The 18,012-nt window shown below is 40.4% G+C and overlaps 1 pseudogene; it reads left to right on the top strand.

Moving 5' to 3' along the window:
* Positions 1 to 4,700: 4,700 nt before the first annotated feature.
* On the top strand, positions 4,701 to 17,521 carry LOC148096629 (chitin synthase chs-2-like; annotated as a pseudogene).
* Positions 17,522 to 18,012: the final 491 nt, after the last annotated feature.

The following is an 18,012-nucleotide window of genomic DNA, read 5'->3' as shown; positions in this document are numbered from 1 at the left end:
CCCGCGGGCTCTGCCGGCAGCCAGCTGTGCCAGAGAGGACGGGCCTCAGGCCCAGAGGCCAGAGGTCTGAGGGAACCCCACCCCCCGGAAGGGGCCCAGCTGGGCCACAGGCGCCAGGCCCCGCCAATCGGCCACCAGGAGTGATAATAATCCTGGATGAGAGTTCAGTCACTTTCTTTCCAAGCTCCTTAGACCATAATCTCCAGATTTAACCATGTTTAGGCAAAATGGCTAATCGCAATTATTTATTTCGTTATTTTAGAATTCACTATAGACTCAGAAGGCAAGTTGTTTGGCAAAATAAACATTTATTTTGCCAAAATAAATGTTTTTATTTATTTACTTATAAATAAATAATTATTTAATTAATTAATTAATTAATTAATAATTAATAATTATTATTTTGCCAAAATAAAATAAATAATGGCTGCTCTGCGGTTTGCCACTAGATTTGATCAATTTGTTGTGTAGCCAAACCCTACCAATCAAACAGGTCACTCCCACCTGACCTACTTTGCTGATCTAATCTGGTGTTTCCTGCTCCACGACCTTCAAACAACATTTCGTAAAATGCAGTTTTAAAACGAGGAAAAGCTTGAAACAAAAACAAACTGGGCCTGTTGATGCACGCAAACCTACGAAATCTGTGAAAAAATTATTGATCTTTATACAACTGGTAGCTTTAAACAACAGTAAGGTAACACTGTCACAATGTGACATGACATTTAGCTCTGTGCTGATTAATTCAGTCATCCTGCTCTACACAGGCTGTCTTTGGGTGTGAGGGCTCTGCTACAAACCAAGGTGTTGATCTTAAAGTCAAGAATTTTCTGTGTTACAAAAATTATTTTATTTCTACCTGGATAAATCACGATGGTAACTCATGCTGAACACATAACTTGGTCAGAATAAGGTTATGTTCTGAGTTTTGGCTCAACTAGAAGTTTTTTTAATTTACGGCATATAATAAGTGTGATATAAATTTAGATTATCTGCTGAGGCTATATGTTTTATTTGTGCACCTTGTTAAGATGTAAGTTACTAACATAAAGAATGAAGCCCAGCTGCAATTTTATAGCAATGCAAACTGTGCCTGCATTGCTAGAATTTGTATGTATTAATTTGGTGATGCAGAAAATGTCTATTTATTTTTTATATATTTTATGTAATCTGGTGCCAAGTCTCTTTTACGATGCTGGTATTGCAAGCTAGTAGAACACAGAAGACACAGAGAATACCTGTTCAATCAGTAAAATTAAAATCACTTTGCTCTGAAGTGATTTTGAGCCTAATAAAGTGATTCCTTTGTTAGGCTGCAGGACAGCAATTTAATGTATAAATAATTCCAGTTTGAGAATTCTAATCTGTTGGCATCACACTGTAAATAAACAGAGACACAGAGTGTGTTGAATTTTATGTTCTTATAGATTTTTATGTGTAAGATGTTTATGACCATTTTATCATTGAATAACATCTCAGATTGGTGTGGGAGGCACTCACAGGGATCCGTTTGTGCATATGCCTTGGTGTCAAGAGACATGTGAGCCCGAAGCAGATAGCCGGGCTAAACAGTCGACACTGATAACCACTATCGAAATCCATTATCTCCAATTGCAGTTTTAGATTAGAAATACATTCACTGACTGTTCACTGACTGATTTATCAAAGGAGTGGCATAAATGTGTTTCTCTTGAAAATATCTAACCTACATTCTGCAGATGTTATTTACACTAATCATCATGCAAGCAAAAGACTGACATACCATTAATGTACCCATAAAGAAAAATGCCAAGTGGCTTTACTTTACCAATTGGCTCATCATGGGCTTGCCATATTGGTCCATTTGATTGGCCTTTATTATAATTATGTATTTATGTTATTGATTTTCGGTTATTACAGACGGGACAGACATGACTGGGGGATAGGACAGGGAGAAAGACTGAAAGAAAGAGAGGGAGAGAAAGAAAAATAGAGGGGAGAAGAGATGGTGAGAAAGGGGGGAAGAAAAAAAATCAAACAAAACACCTGGATCACCTGTATGGAGATAAAATACAGAAGAGAAAACAAACAAAAAAAGAGCAACATAATAAATACAACACCAACACAATAAACTAGCTAACAGTAGATACTAAATATTACATGTTATTGTGCAGTAAGCAAGATCGACGAGAGGTCACCCAACAGCCACGGAGCAGAGGCCAGAGGGGGTTGCAGTGACGTGCCCGCGGGCTCTGCCGGCAGCCAGCTGTGCCAGAGAGGATGGGCCTCAGGCCCAGAGGCCAGAGGCCTGATGCAACCCCACCCCCCGGAAGGGGCCCAGCCGGGCCACAGGCGCCAGGCCCCGCCAATCGGCCACCAGGATTCAGTTTGTACATGCATGAGCGCCCAACCCCACACCCCAAGGACCACCAACACACCAACGTCTGAGGGTATCAGCCACTGGCAGGGAGTGTGGTGAGGGGAGATAAGCCTCCATACCCCGGAGAGCCTGAGATGTTCCCAGAGAGGTGGAGTCTAAGACCGTGATTCCTGAGACCCTGAAGCTGACATATAGACACAGACGAACAGGCGCACGCAGACACAAACGTGCTTTCCCACCCCCATATACACAAACAAATACTTGGCACTCACCCGATGTGGAGACAGACACAAATAGACACTGTACACACATTCACACTCCCCAAACATACTCTATATCCCAGGTTCGGGTACCCCTGCCCCCAGAGGGGCAAACCATACCTGGACCCAGGAGTGTCTATATGCATTTAAAATTGAGGGTAGGGCACCAGCACCAGAGGGGGGTTTGAATACACAGACCATCCTCTGGACGCTGTATAACGTGCCCACCCCCAGGGCCCTGTATGTATGTGTTATGAGCAGTGTTACTTTAAATTAGTAATTACTAGTTACTTCTATCAAAAGTAACTCAGTTACTTCAAGTTACTCATTACTTTCAAAGTAACTAGTTACTAGGGAAAGTAACTTTGGTTTTACTCAGAATTCTCTTGTTAATGTGTTGCTTCCATAACTGGATACCCAGCAAGATTGCCAGTCTTCTAGTTTGCTTATTTGCCACAAGTGCAGTGTGCCATCTACCAACAGAAGGAATTTCCACGAGAGAAATCCCACGCCTGGACCGTCGTTGACCACCGCCATGATTCTAGCCTACGTCACAGCTACACCCAGCAAAACCCTTTAAATCCCTTTTGTGGTTCCTGCTATGGTAGGCAAACACACGTATACACAAATCACAGTTTGCTCTGTCAGCAATAAAGCTCTTTCAAAAATATGATCTCAGTTATTTATAATATAGTTAATTTTCTCTTTCAGTCCGCAATACTTTATGAGCTTAGTTTATGGCGAGTTTAACACTATCTGAATAGCACATAGACATCCTACTTTGAATGATACTTACGGGACAACTAGTGTTCTTTCAAGTGTATTTTCAAATTTCCGTGTTGATCTTTATCTTTCCTTGTAAAACCGCTCACACCTACATTCTGAAAAGATATTGTTCTTTGTAATGGGTGTGCATTTCAGCACTCATAGTTTGAGCATGTACCATAGGTAGTTACATTTGTCAAGAGTTCCACACAGATGAAAAACTATTTCTACATAAATGCAGTGACGCATTATTCTGTGGAGTTTCGGTCCGACATCAATGACTCATAAATACAGATAAGGGAGAAAAAATGTATAACACCATGAAGATACATTTAAAAAAAAAAAAAAAAAAAAAAAAAAAAATAATAATAATAATAATAATAATAATGGACACTTGTGCTTTTTGTGCTATACAGTGGAGCAAAAATACTGAGGCAATTGTTCACAAAACAAAAAGTAAGAAACATTATGATGTGCTCTTCTTGAGCTGTTGTTTAGCACAAAGTATCAACAACAGGATGCTGTTACTGTTTTTACTTATTATTTAGTTTAATCCAAGATGAAATGGCTTGTTAAACTTACTAAGATATGTACTTATCCACATCGACTATCCACATAAATGTAACTCTGCATGTACAGTAAATGCACAGCAACACTTAAAGCTACAAAGATTAAGCTGGGGAACTCCAGGCCTCAAGAGCCGGTGTCCTGCAGGTTTTAGATGTCCTTGATCCAACACAGCTGATTTAAATGGCTAAATTAGCTCCTCAGCCCTCAACATGTCTTGAAGTTCTCCAGAGGCCTGGTAATGAACTAATCATTTGACGTTTGACCCATTTGTATGTTGAGCCAGGGTGATATCTAAAACCTGCAGGACACTGGCCCTTGAGATCTGGAGTTCCCCCAACCCCTGCTCTAACGCATAAATAAAATAAAGAATTAAAAAAAGAATTCATAAGTTAAATATTTGGAGACTGGCAGAAAATTTAATCAGCATATATTTCTTAGAGGATGGAACCTTTGTTTTTGTGGGACAGAAGTCCTAAGAACAGAAGAAAAAACCTACAGGTGTTTCCTGCATGTCCCATACATTATGTACAGATAGTTAAAGACTCTTAATATCCTACTAAATATTATGCACTAAACATGAAAATATGCAGTTAGTTTCAGTTTTTCTGGATCCTGTTTGTTCATATTTCTCTTCACCTGCTGCAATCAGGTATTTCCCTTACATGTGGGAGTGGCTACATGATGACTCATACCTAAACCGCTATATAGTGTTTCCAAAAAAGAGACATTCATTTGCTGTATTAATCATGGGGGAGCAAAGAGATTTACCAAAGTAAGTGTGATCTGTAAAGAAATGTAATTTTTATATTTTAATTTCCATGTTTTACTGGAAAAACTAGTAAAACCCATTAGCCATAACACAGAAATAGTAAGAAATATGTGTGCCATTTAGGACATTTTAATTTTATTATTTGACATTATTTAACAAGTTTAATACATTTTATCAGGCTCAATAATTTACACTTAACTGTGCTCTTTACATGCCTTTCTACGTCAGACTTTGACTTTTTGTCTCTTCATTCAGGAGGCCGTGGGACACCTGTCAAGAAGTCCCAATCATTGAAGATGAACAGACACCATGGAAAATGATCAAATTCCTGAAGATCATTTTTCTGTTTGCTGTAACTGTTATTGTGTTTGGATCGGCATTATGTAGCAAGGTTTGTTGTTTTTTGGACATTTTTTAACATATGTGATATTTATTCTGCTGCAGCTAAAAAGAGAGATATTAATATTTATACTTATTCTAAGGAATCAATCACACAGAGCAGTTGTTGATTTTCCCTTGCCAAAAAATAGTGTCACTAATAACTGACATATTCAGAGATTTCTGTTCCTCTCTTACAGACGTCTTTTCTCCTCCTAATCACGTTGTCCAATGAAGGCACAAAGACTCTCCCTCCTGAACAGAAACCCGTTGCACTGCTGTGTATCGGCTGCTCTCTCATCGCCTCCAGTGTATTTCTATTCCTCAAAAGCATCTGGAAATCATGTTATAAAACATCAAAGGTGCCCAGAAAAACAACTGCAGCCCTAGTAAGAAAACTTTGATGCTAAAAACAGAAAGTCTGCAGATTTTAACTTTTTTTCTCATCATGCTTTAAAATGTAATCATCTTCTGCTTCTTCTTTAGGTTCTGTTTTTTGAGTTTCTGGTTTCGACAGGTGCATCAATTCTCACCATCGTGGCGATGCCACACTTGGACATTGTGACCAATGTGACGATATTCAACGGAGTAGCTGTCATCTCTGCAGTCCTACAGCTGGTTGCTCAGTGTTCTGCCAAACAAGCGAAACACTTCGTGCTGCCTTGCATCTTTGGTTTCATCTTTATTTTGATTGGTTATGTCCTGTTTCTTCTGTTATATATTACAAAGAATCCTTCTGATAACAACATGATCATCTGGGTGGGGTTAGCTGTTGGAGGGTCTATTTTGGTGTCTTTCAACTGGTGGGAAAACTACTTGAAAAAAACAATTTCAGCGAACAGCAGCCCCACCTTCCTCGAGAACCTTTGCAATGACATAAAAGAGTGCCAGAACATACTGCACATTCTCTCCAGCCTCATGAGGATCGTTGTGACTGCGTGTGTAGTTGGGGCCTACGTCCCTCTAGCCAAAATGGACTGGAGCATTCTGACCTCCATCCCAAGCCATGAGACAAGAATTATAGCCATCATCATTGGGGTCCAGCTGGTCTCCTCAGCACTCTGCCACTGGTTTGCCTTGGTAGCCTGCAAGATGCATGCTTTGCGGCAATGCTTCATCCTTCCTCTATACCTGGCCTCTCTAGCTGTTTTGGCTCTGCTGGTCATTCCAGTTATTGTTTACTATCAGGACTACAGAACAAGCCTGAATGGGACTACAAACATCAACTTCACAGACTACTGTAAGGTGGCTGTGGATGGAAGGAATCAAAGCCTGAATGACAGTGTGTTTCACAATCTGGTGCTGGATGTTACATACACTCTGTGCTTCCTTGACATGTCCAAGATAGCTGACATTGGCATACTCACAGGTAATAAAATAGAGCCGTTATAAATTATCAGCATATTTATTGATAAAAAAAAGTGTTCAATGAATAATATTTTCCTTATCTTCCTTCAGGTTCAGCAGTGTGCTGGTGGATTGGCTTTGTGTTGGTAACCCTACATCTCTGGAAGCTCAATGTGCACCGAATAGAGAGGACTCAAGACCTGTTCATGAGGAGGTTGTATGAGGGAGCCTTTATCGAGCAGTCGCTCCTCCTCAACATCCGATTTGACATCCAGACCAAAGAAAGGATGAAAAAGTAAGTGTGTGTACCATTGTTCTTTCATTGTGCTTCTGTGGTTCATTTAGGTGTGTTTGGACATGGTGTTTTTATTAGTTGTGACTAGGTATAGGCAATATTTTATGATACTGTCAATTCTTCAAACTACAAATATGCAATGCATTTTAAATATACATATATAAATATTTTATGTGAAGACGTAGGTATTTTGAACCAGTGAGGGTGTATCTGTGTGCGACCATGTGGCACGAGACCTACGAGGAGATGATGAACATTATAATATCAATATTCAGGTGAGTCTCACTGATTCTGTGAAAAAAAAAAATCTTGCTATTCCTCTAACTTCAATCTTTAATGAGTTACTACTATGTTCTGGACTTCCCCTCTCCACATGGAAAATTCAGTTATTCCTTAAAGCACCGCAAATAAAATGTGAAAAAAACTAAAGGTTTATCATTAGGAACATCTGAAATTTAATTAGGGTTTAATTTAGTTAAAGAAAAACCAGCATTAGTGAAAAGTACCAATGTTACACTCAAAAATAATGTGAAAAATATGTATCTTTGGCCGCGCCAGTTTACTGTATTAAAATCATAACAATTTACTTTCTTGCTGTGGATTTCCCCACACTTCCTGTTCATGCTTTTCCTTACAGACTGGACAAATACAGACCAAAGGAGGACCCGAAGTTCAATGATTTCACTTTTAAAGCTCATATCTACTTTGATGACGCATTTGAACATGTTGAGGGGAGTCGCCATCTGAATGAATATGCCAAGAACCTTGTAGAAGTTATTAAAGAGGTTTATGGGTATGTTTACATGCAGTCTGCTATTAATGCATTTAGGTCCAGGATTAATTTTACCATCCTGGACTATAATCTCTATTAATTTAGAGACATTTTTTCTTACTGACTATCATCAGCATCTTCAAGAACGTTGATCAAAAGTTCTTCAGAAAGCAGCAACAAGTCCCGGATCAGAAAATCATACAGACGCCATATGGAGGTCGTCTTTTTATCATCATGCCTCAAGGGAACAACATTGTGGTTCACTTCAAGGATAAAGAACGCATCCGTCACAAAAAGAGATGGTCTCAGGTGGGAAAATGATTAACTGCAACATGTAATGTAGATCATCTGAAGTCTTGAGTTGTAAAAAAGATTGGATTTTTAATTATTATTTATGTTTTTTTTTGTAGATCATGTATTTGTACTATCTCCTGGGCTGGAAACTCATGAGAAAATATTACATTCGTTGGAAGGGGGGAGAGGATGAGCACGAGCTAGAAAAACAAGCTCAGGTAAGATGAAAGAGAAAGTTTCTGATTTGCTCAAACATGCTTGCTAACAACTGTCATGGTGCATAAAAAACAACCAAAGCTTCAGGGTCAAACAAAGCAAATTGTATATGTTTCTCCAGAAAAAGAAGCACAACACCTACATCCTGGCTTTGGATGGGGACACTGACTTCCAGCCTGCTTCTGTGGTGTTGCTCATCGACCGTCTCAGAATGTACCCTCGCGTTGGTGCAGCATGTGGCAGGATTCACCCCACTGGATCAGGTTTGCACATAGTAACAAAATACAATAAAAAAACATATGAGTAAGATGTCATTGGGACTTTATAAAGATTTGGATTGGAAGACATGTTAATAATTTCTGAATGGCTGCCATCATTCCAACAACTAATAATTATCGATATCTTAAGTGACATGTTCATTGAGAACATGAATGCAAAATCACCCGTTTGGGCCAGCAGTTAGATGAGGTACATCTTGTTTTTATAAAAAAGCAAAGAGGTGGAGATAAAATGTAATTGTGCACAATATCATGCATACAACAAGCTTCTGTCGTCTGGGCCCCAAGATAGTTTCTTAGCATAGAGAATTCTTGGATGCAAAATGCACATTGATGCTTTAATCTGCAGTACTTAATACTGAGCATACAACACCATGTTTCCATGGAATTACATTCAGTAGTGACAATGACGAAAATTCTTGTCTCATCAGTTTAGTTATGTCTGTACACACACCACAGCTCATGTTCAACGCAACTAAAAGGATGGATCACAACACCGCCTAATGGTCACACTCATTATTGCAGAGGAATACTAATCTCACAGCAGTTACTAATGATCAGTGTTGGACAAGTTACTTTGAAAAAGTAATTAATTATAGTTAATAGTTACTTCTTCAAAAAAGTAACTGAGTTAGTAACAGAGTTACAATATTCTAGAAGTAATTAATTACTTGAAAAGTAACTATTGCGTTGCTTTGAAAAAACGTTTAACCCTCTGGGGTCCAGGGTATAATTGGCCATTTTTAACTACTTTTGATTTTCCCTCCACATTTTCCCTTTAAAACATCAATTTAATTTACTGCATGCTTTCAACTCCACTTTACAGGTTTATTTTCAGAGTATTTTAGAGCCCAAAAAATCCCAAAACAATGGACTCAATCAGCAGGCACACAGAACTAGAAGAACAAAAATACCCAGCTGAAAGCAGTAGACATTGTAGAGAGTTAAAAGTAACTTTGTATTTCCTTTGCAGGTCCTGTTGTTTGGTTCCAAAAGTTTGAGTATGCTGTTAGTCACTGGCTGCAGAAGACAGCTGAGCACGTGATTGGCTGTGTGCTGTGCAGCCCTGGCTGCTTCAGTCTATTCAGAGCAGAGGCCCTAATGGATGACAATGTGATGAAGACATATTCTACCAAGTCCACAGAGGCCAGTCACTACATCCAGTATGACCAAGGTAAATAATCAAACAGTTTAAAGACCACTCTAATATTTTTGTATATATTTTTTATTCCACTGTCGCCACTGGCAGTCTGGCCTTCAAGTTTGGCACCTTGATGAGAAGTGGGCTATTAGAATAAGACTGCATCGGTGTGCAAGAGACGAAAACAGGGCACTGTTGGAATGCTACTACGCAAGTAAGAGGAAAGGGTACATTAATAGGATGAGAGCCCTATGACCAAGCTAAGATCCTGTGGGACTTCCAGATACAGACCGACAAAATGGTGGTGGTTAACCAACTGGACATAGGGGTGGTAGATAAGCAGAAAAGACACCTGTAGTGATAGACGTAGTGATATCGAATGTTGGCAACATCAGGAAGAAGGAACACTTCTGATTCTGTCTTTGAGATCAGTTCCTCAGATCTCGCGATCCTTCTTCTATCGCACTTGGGTCTTGGTACCCATCTCGGGTGAGAGTGATGATATCTCCCCCCTGACCTGTCATCCTGGCTCCCCCTTGCCATAGTATGTGTGTTGTACCTCGTCAATAGCTGTGAGAGCAGTCTCTTCTTCAGAATGTTGGAACACTGATACCCAACACCCAGTGTTGGGGAGTAACGGAATACATGTACCGCCGTTACGTATTTAAAATACAAAATATGAGTAACTGTATTCCATTACAGTTACCGTTTAAAAAGGTGGTATTTAGAATACAGTTACTTTGTTGAAATAAATGGATTACACGGTGGTACTTTCCTGTTTCATATTGTGGCGGGTCAGGCCTGTTTGGGTTTTGTTTGACAGCTACGTTCTGTTGTTCCAGGTGGCAGCGTTGCGGTTGCCATGGTTACAGGGTGACGCTCTCTCTCTGCGTGTTTCCTGGGTGAGAGAGGCCTTGTTGTTGTTGTTGTGCTAAGCTAATAGGCAGAATGCTACAGGTATAGCTCTAAAGAATGTAGCATCATAGGCAGTGTAGTCCGTGCTGCAGGGAGAATGGACTGCCATACACGTGATGTGTCTGTGAGCGAGGGAGGGAGAAAAAGGAAAAGTACGAGCTGTCATCGAGCAAAAACGGGAGCTGGAAGCATGTAAATATATTAATAACCACTGCAGCCAAGAAGAGAGCCTGACGAGCCCAGTTGTAAGTAAGCTATTAAGACTCGACTGTACACCGTGTTCGTGTTTTCCTCCAAAAACAATAAGTTCTGTTGGAGCAGCCTTTCAACGCCTCTCTCTGTCTCTCGCTAGCAAAGTTGACCCAGACAACAAAGTAAAGCTAGTTTTCAGCTACGAGCCGACACAGAACCCACCGTATTAGCCAGAGGTCCCTTTACTACGGTTTGGAGCTGCGGACCTTCAGTAACAGTAATAAATCACAGCAATAGTACATTCATGTAGTTGTAAACAGCATGATAATATATTAAGTAATCCAAAGTATTCAGAATACGTTACTCTCATTGAGTAACGTAACGGAATACGTTACAGAATACATTTTGGGGCATGTATTCTGTATTCTGTAACGGAATACATTTTAAAAGTAACCTTCCCAACACTGCCAACATCCACATTGACGGCAAACAAACTAGTAGCTCAAAGATTCCATAGGTCCCTCATCCCATTCATGTAACCCCTTCCGCCGGGGTTACTTGCATAGTAGCATTCCAACAGCGCCCTATTTTCGTCTATTGCCCACCGATGCCTTCTTGTTCCAGTGGCCCTTTATTTACACACACACACACACACACACACACACACACACACACACACACACACATATATTCATATATATTTTGTAACCACAGGTGAAGACCGCTGGTTATGTACTCTGCTACTAAAGCAGGGATGGAGAGTGGAGTACAATGCAGCATCTGATGCCTACACCAATGCACCGATGGACTTCAAGGAACTCTACAACCAGGTGAAAACCTTTCTAATGATACTGCATTTGGTGTTGTGTTGTTATAAAAAAAAGATAACGCCTCAGTCTCCTTTTTTACTCCAAGTTTAATAGAATTTATTCACCTATCCATACATTGCTTGTGCTATTAGCAAATAAGCCCTAACATAACTATTTTCAGCGCCGGCGATGGGGGCCTTCAACAATGGCCAATGTGGTGGATCTGCTGGGTTCCACCGAAATTATTGCCAAGAGGAATAAATCCATTTCCAAACCATTCATGTTTTACCAGCTGTTTGGTATGATTTCATCCATCCTGGGACCGTCCACCATCTGTCTTATGGTTGCAGGTAAATATCACCTTTGTGTTTTACAAAATCACCTGTGCACATGTGAATTTGTGTCCACTGAAATATTATTTGAGGTAAAAATGGATACAACTTTAAAACATGACAAATATCTTGCAGGTAGTTTAACCTTCGTTTTGGACATCAATTCTGCTGCTGCTCTTGTCATATCTGTGATACCTCCAGCCATCTACCTGGGTCTTTGTTTCAAGCTCAAGTCAGACACTCAAATTACCATTGCAGCAATCTTGAGTCTCTGTTATGCATTCCTTATGTTGACAGTGACAATTTCTATTATTGGTATGCTATGTTTAATCAGATTTAACTTATAATAAATTTTGCATTTTGTTATTCAGATTTTGTTTAATGTTTTGACAAGAAATACTTAAACCTGCTTCAACACCTGTCTTGTTTATTCAGGATCAATGTTGGAAGAGAAAACCATCCTGACACCCAGCAGCATTTTCATCATCTTCATGGCCATCCTTTACCTAATCACTGCAGCAATGCATCCTCAGGAATTTCCTCTGGTGTTCCATGGCTTTCTCTACATCATCTGCATCCCCAGCGCCTACCTTCTGCTCACCATCTACTCCATGGTTAACATGAACAATGTGTCTTGGGGCACCAGGGAGACAAAACCTGCTGCTGGTGCAGCCCCACCTCCAACTCTCACGCCACAAACGAGAGCACAGAAAGGTAAGAGATATTAGACTTTTTTCTATGACACTCACAGATGTTATTGTTTTCTGTTTTATGAAACGTGTATGATTTTGTTTGCAGCCAAAAGTATCTGCCAATGGCTCGTCTCATGGATCAAGTGCTGCAAAAAATCCAGCCAGAGATTTCAAGGTGAACAGCTCAGTAGGAGTCAGGACAACACAGCCCAAGAGCCTGAGCAGCTTGAACCTGAACCCCAAAACACTATTGTGGAGGATATAACTATTACAGAAGAAGAACAGGGGTATGTTCTGAAGCTGGAAAAATAATTTCAGCACATCAGTCCTATGTACTGATATTATTTATTTAGTTTCATTTTTTCCCAAATTTTCTTTCAGGCAATTAGACAGCAACATCCAAAGTAAGTCCATGAAATTCATTCTGAGGTTTTTTTTTGTTTATTTTTGAATTCAGATAAACATACAGCTGTGATTTAATAATTTTTGCCATCCTTTTATTAGCAAGCTGGATTGAGATGCTACAGAATTTGTCCAGTGACATGAAATTGCAAGAGGACTCACTCAAGCAGGTGTGTACGTGTTGTCAGTTATCTCATTTGCCTTGTTTACATCTCTGTCCAGAATTTATCTTTGCTCCCATCTATAAAAAGGACGATGAGCAGTATTTACAAATACTAAAACTGTTAAAAAAATACTCCAGTAAAAGTTGAAGTACGGATTCAACTTTTTTACTCCAGGTTCCAGGTCAGGTACTCAAAGTAAGAAACAAAAAAAAGCTCTTTAGAGGACATTTCTTCTCTTTCTCTATTTTTGTGCAAGGCTAACTGGTCCTTGTGTTATATCAACATAATGATAATGATGAATGAATGATGATCAGCTTGAATCTGAAGAAAAAGAACAAAATTTATATTGATATGTTTATCTTCTGATCCCTACGTTGTAGAGGGTGACTTTGCCTCTAAACGGGTGTTTTAGGGTTCCTCCACTTGGATTCAGCAGGGCGAGGAACCCTAAAATTAATTGTGATGACTCAGTGTGGGGAAAAGAATTGAGAGCTCTGGTAGATTTTTTCAGTGTACAGGTCTCTGATCAGCTGACCTGCTGCTCTTTGTGGTTGTACAAGCCTGAAATCAACCAGGTGTGAGCAGATGTTTCATGAGTGTTCCTGGCTGATTTCCAACCTCTACACTGACAGTACACTGTTTAATCTGTCTGTTTTCTAGATGGTATAAAGTTGCTATGAAGGTGAAATTCAGTCAGCGGATCTCAGCCTTATTAACTAAAACTCATATGAATCTCTGCTACAAATGATCTAACCCAACTCTGACCATGAAACCACCGCCACTGTGCACCAGTCACACACTGTTCTTTACTTTAAATCCATCACAGTACAGACGACTTACCTGTTTATCCTGCACTAACCTGTAGATCCAGTCTTTAAATGAAAGTTAGTCTTCCTCAGTATGTTGTTTCATGTTTCACAATACAAAAAAACATGTACACACCCAATATCTAATTTAAAAACACGAGGACTTATATATATATATATATATATATATATATATATATATATATATATATATATTAAAAAAGAAATTCCCCACTCACCCCTGTGGGCGGTCAATCCTTCAAGCTTGGGTCCTCTACCAGAGGCCTGGGAGCTTGAGGGTCCTGCGCAGTATCTTAGCTGTTCCCAGGACTGCGCTCTTCTGGACAGAGATCTCCGATGTTGTTCCCGGGATCTGCTGGAGCCACTCGCCTAGCTTGGGAGTCACCACACCTAGTGCTCTGATTACCACTGGGAGCACCGTCACCTTCACCCTCCACATCTTCTCGAGCTCTTCTCTGAGCCCTTGGTATTTCTCGAGCTTCTCGTGTTCCTTCTTCCTGATATTGCTGTCATTCGGAACCGCTACATCGATCACTACGGCCGTCTTCTGTTTGTCTACCACCACTATGTCCGGTTGGTTAGCCACCACCATCTTGTCCGTCTGTATCTGGAAGTCCCACAGGATCTTAGCTCGGTCATTCTCCACCACCCTTGGGGGCATTTCCCATTTTGACCCCGGGACTTCCAGGTTATACTCGGCACAGATTTTCCTGTACACTATGCCGGCCACTTGGTTATGGCGTTCCATGTATGCCTTGCCTGCTAGCATCTTACACCCTGCTGTTATGTGCTGGATTGTCTCTGGGGCATCTTTACACAGCCTGCACCTGGGGTCTTACCTGGTGTGATAGACCCCAGCCTCTATGGATCTTGTGCTTAGTGCTTGTTCCTGTGCTGCCATGATTAGTGCTTCAGTGCTGTCTTTCAGTCCAGCTTTGTCCAGCCACTGGTAGGATTTCTGGATATCAGCCACCTTCTCTATCTGCCGGTGGTACATACCGTGCAGGGGCCTGTCCTTCCATGATGGTTCCTCGCCTTCCTCCACTTTCTTGGGTTTCTGCTGCCTGAGGTATTCACTGAGCACGCTGTCAGTTGGGGCCATCTTCGTGATGTATTTGTGGATGTTCCTTGTTCCTTATATACAGTGGGGCAAAAAAGTATTTAGTCAGCCACCGATTGTGCAAGTTCCCCCACTTAAAATGATGACAGAGGTCAGTAATTTGCACCAGAGGTACACTTCAACTGTGAGAGACAGAATGTGAAAAAAAAAAAATCCATGAATTCACATGGTAGGATTTGTAAAGAATTTATTCGTAAATCAGGGTGGAAAATAAGTATTTGGTCAATAACAAAAATACAACTCAATACTTTGTAACATAACCTTTGTTGGCAATAACAGAGGTCAAACGTTTACTATAGGTCTTTACCAGGTTTGCACACACAGTAGCTGGTATTTTGGCCCATTCCTCCATGCAGATCTTCTCAAGAGCAGTGATGTTTTGGGGCTGTCGCCGAGCAACACGGACTTTCAACTCCCGCCACAGATTTTCTATGGGGTTGAGGTCTGGAGACTGGCTAGGCCACTCCAGGACTTTCAAATGCTTCTTACGGAGCCACTCCTTTGTTGCCCGGGCGGTGTGTTTTGGATCATTGTCATGTTGGAAGACCCAGCCTCGTTTCATCTTCAAAGTTCTCACTGATGGAAGGAGGTTTTGGCTCAAAATCTCACGATACTTGGCCCCATTCATTCTGTCCTTAACACGGATCAGTCGTCCTGTCCCCTTGGCAGAAAAACAGCCCCATAGCATGATGTTTCCACCCCCATGCTTCACAGTAGGTATGGTGTTCTTGGGATGCAACTCAGTATTCTTCTTCCTCCAAACACGACGAGTTGAGTTTATACCAAAAAGTTCTACTTTGGTTTCATCTGACCACATGACATTCTCCCAATCCTCTGCTGTATCATCCATGTGCTCTCTGGCAAACTTCAGACGGGCCTGGACATGCACTGGCTTCAGCAGCGGAACACGTCTGGCACTGCGGGATTTGATTCCCTGCCGTTGTAGTGTGTTACTGATGGTGACCTTTGTTACTTTGGTCCCAGCTCTCTGCAGGTCATTCACCAGGTCCCCCCGTGTGGTTCTGGGATCTTTGCTCACCGTTCTCATGATCATTTTGACCCCACGGGATGAGATCTTGCATGGAGCCCCAGATCGAGGGAGATTATCAGTGGTCTTGTATGTCTTCCATTTTCTGATGATTGCTCCCACAGTTGATTTTTTCACACCAAGCTGCTTGCCTATTGTAGATTCACTCTTCCCAGTCTGGTGCAGGTCTACAATTCTTTTCCTGGTGTCCTTCGAAAGCTCTTTGGTCTTGGCCATGGCGGCATTTGGAGTCTGACTGGTTGAGGCTGTGGACAGGTGTCTTTTATACAGATGATAAGGTCAAACAGGTGCCATTCATACAGGTAACGAGTGGGGGACAGAAAAGCTTCTTACAGAAGACGTTACAGGTCTGTGAGAGCCAGGGATTTTCCTTGTTTGAGGTGACCAAATACTTATTTTCCACCCTGATTTACGAATAAATTCTTTACAAATCCTACCATGTGAATTCATGGATTTTTTTTTCACATTCTGTCTCTCACAGTTGAAGTGTACCTCTGGTGCAAATTACTGACCTCTGTCATCATTTTAAGTGGGGGAACTTGCACAATCGGTGGCTGACTAAATACTTTTTTGCCCCACTGTATCTATATCTATCTATCTATATATCTATCTATCTATATATCTATCTATCTATATATCTATCTATCTATATATATATCTATAGAGATATCTATCTATAGATATATATATCTCTATAGATATATATATCTCTATAGATATATATATCTATAGAGATATGAGCTTTGAACTTCTATTTTATCAAATGCCACTGACCTTACCTTTAAATCTAACCTCTCTTCTTCCTCTCCTGTCCTGTCTTTCTTATCTTTCTCCATCTCTGAGTGAAGTTAGCTCGTTTTGTTTACAGCAGTTGGACCTTGGACATAGTATTTGTTACTTCTCACATCTGATGATGAACTTACTGTAATTACTGTGCTTTAACAAACACACATGCTTATCTTGCCAATTAAAATTTAAATGCAATAGGAATGTTTGTGGGTTATTTTCCTTTAAAGCTATTTTTGCCATTTCTTTAGTTTCAACTATTGAAAATGTTTCTGTCTTTTCCAGGAGGAAAAGGAATTCTGGGAAGAGCTTCAAAAGGAGTATCTTAAACCTCTACCTGATGACAAAGAAAAACAGAAAAAGATGGCCAGTGAGCTGCGAGAGCTGAGAAATAAAGTAAGTGTGGGAGGATGTGTTATCAAGAAGGGGCATACTGTACATCTTTAGAATTCCAGGGTGAAAGCACTGTTACTTTGTATCATTATTATCAACATGAACTTTGGTACTTCTCCTACAGGAAAACAAGTGCAGTTAATCTTAAATTACTCTTTCTTTTTCTCATTACACACAGATCAACTTTTCCTTCTTCATCTTGAATGCATTCTGGCTGGTGGCAACCTTCATCCTCCAGATCTTCAATAGCACCTTTGCCATCTGCATCCCAAAGTTAAACCTTCAGTTACAGAAAACAGGAGATGTTATCAAAATTGATCCAGTTCCCTTCATGTTCATTATGGGATTTGCTATTACGGTTGTTATCCAGTTCCTTGCGATGCTATACCACAGGTGACCTCTTAGATCAAATCCCAGTCTTTTGGTAGTCAATGAGACAGTCTAACATTCTTATGTTGCATTCATCCAGAATACACACCCTCATCCATTATGTAGCTTTTGTGGACACGGAACCCAAAGAGAGGAAGAAAACTGGAAGCCGGAAGTCATACCTGCAAGGGAGAAGGGTATTTGCAACTATACTGCATAGATAGATTACTTGTATTCTTTAAACAGTACAGAAATCCATTTTTGTGCTAATGGTTTTTCAATTGCCTTTAAGGAGTCCAGTTCTTATGCAGACCCAAGCTAGAGCTCCATGGAGGACCTTGATACTGAGGACAATGATATTGAGTCAGAGGTCACCAGAGGACCTCAGGAAGAGGATTTGGTATAAACAACCGGTGTGACTGTTCAGCACTTTAAAATATCTGTTGTGTGAGATTTTACCAAAAATGGCAATACATGCACTACTTATTTTTTTACTTACATTGATTCAAATGCAATTTA

This window comes from Neolamprologus brichardi, chromosome 22, assembly GCF_056152115.1.
Source record: "Neolamprologus brichardi isolate AB-2024 chromosome 22, ASM5615211v1, whole genome shotgun sequence".
NCBI lineage: Eukaryota > Metazoa > Chordata > Actinopteri > Cichliformes > Cichlidae > Neolamprologus > Neolamprologus brichardi.
The sequence above is the reverse complement of the archived record's forward strand: the minus strand, read 5'-3'. Positions and strand labels throughout refer to the sequence as shown.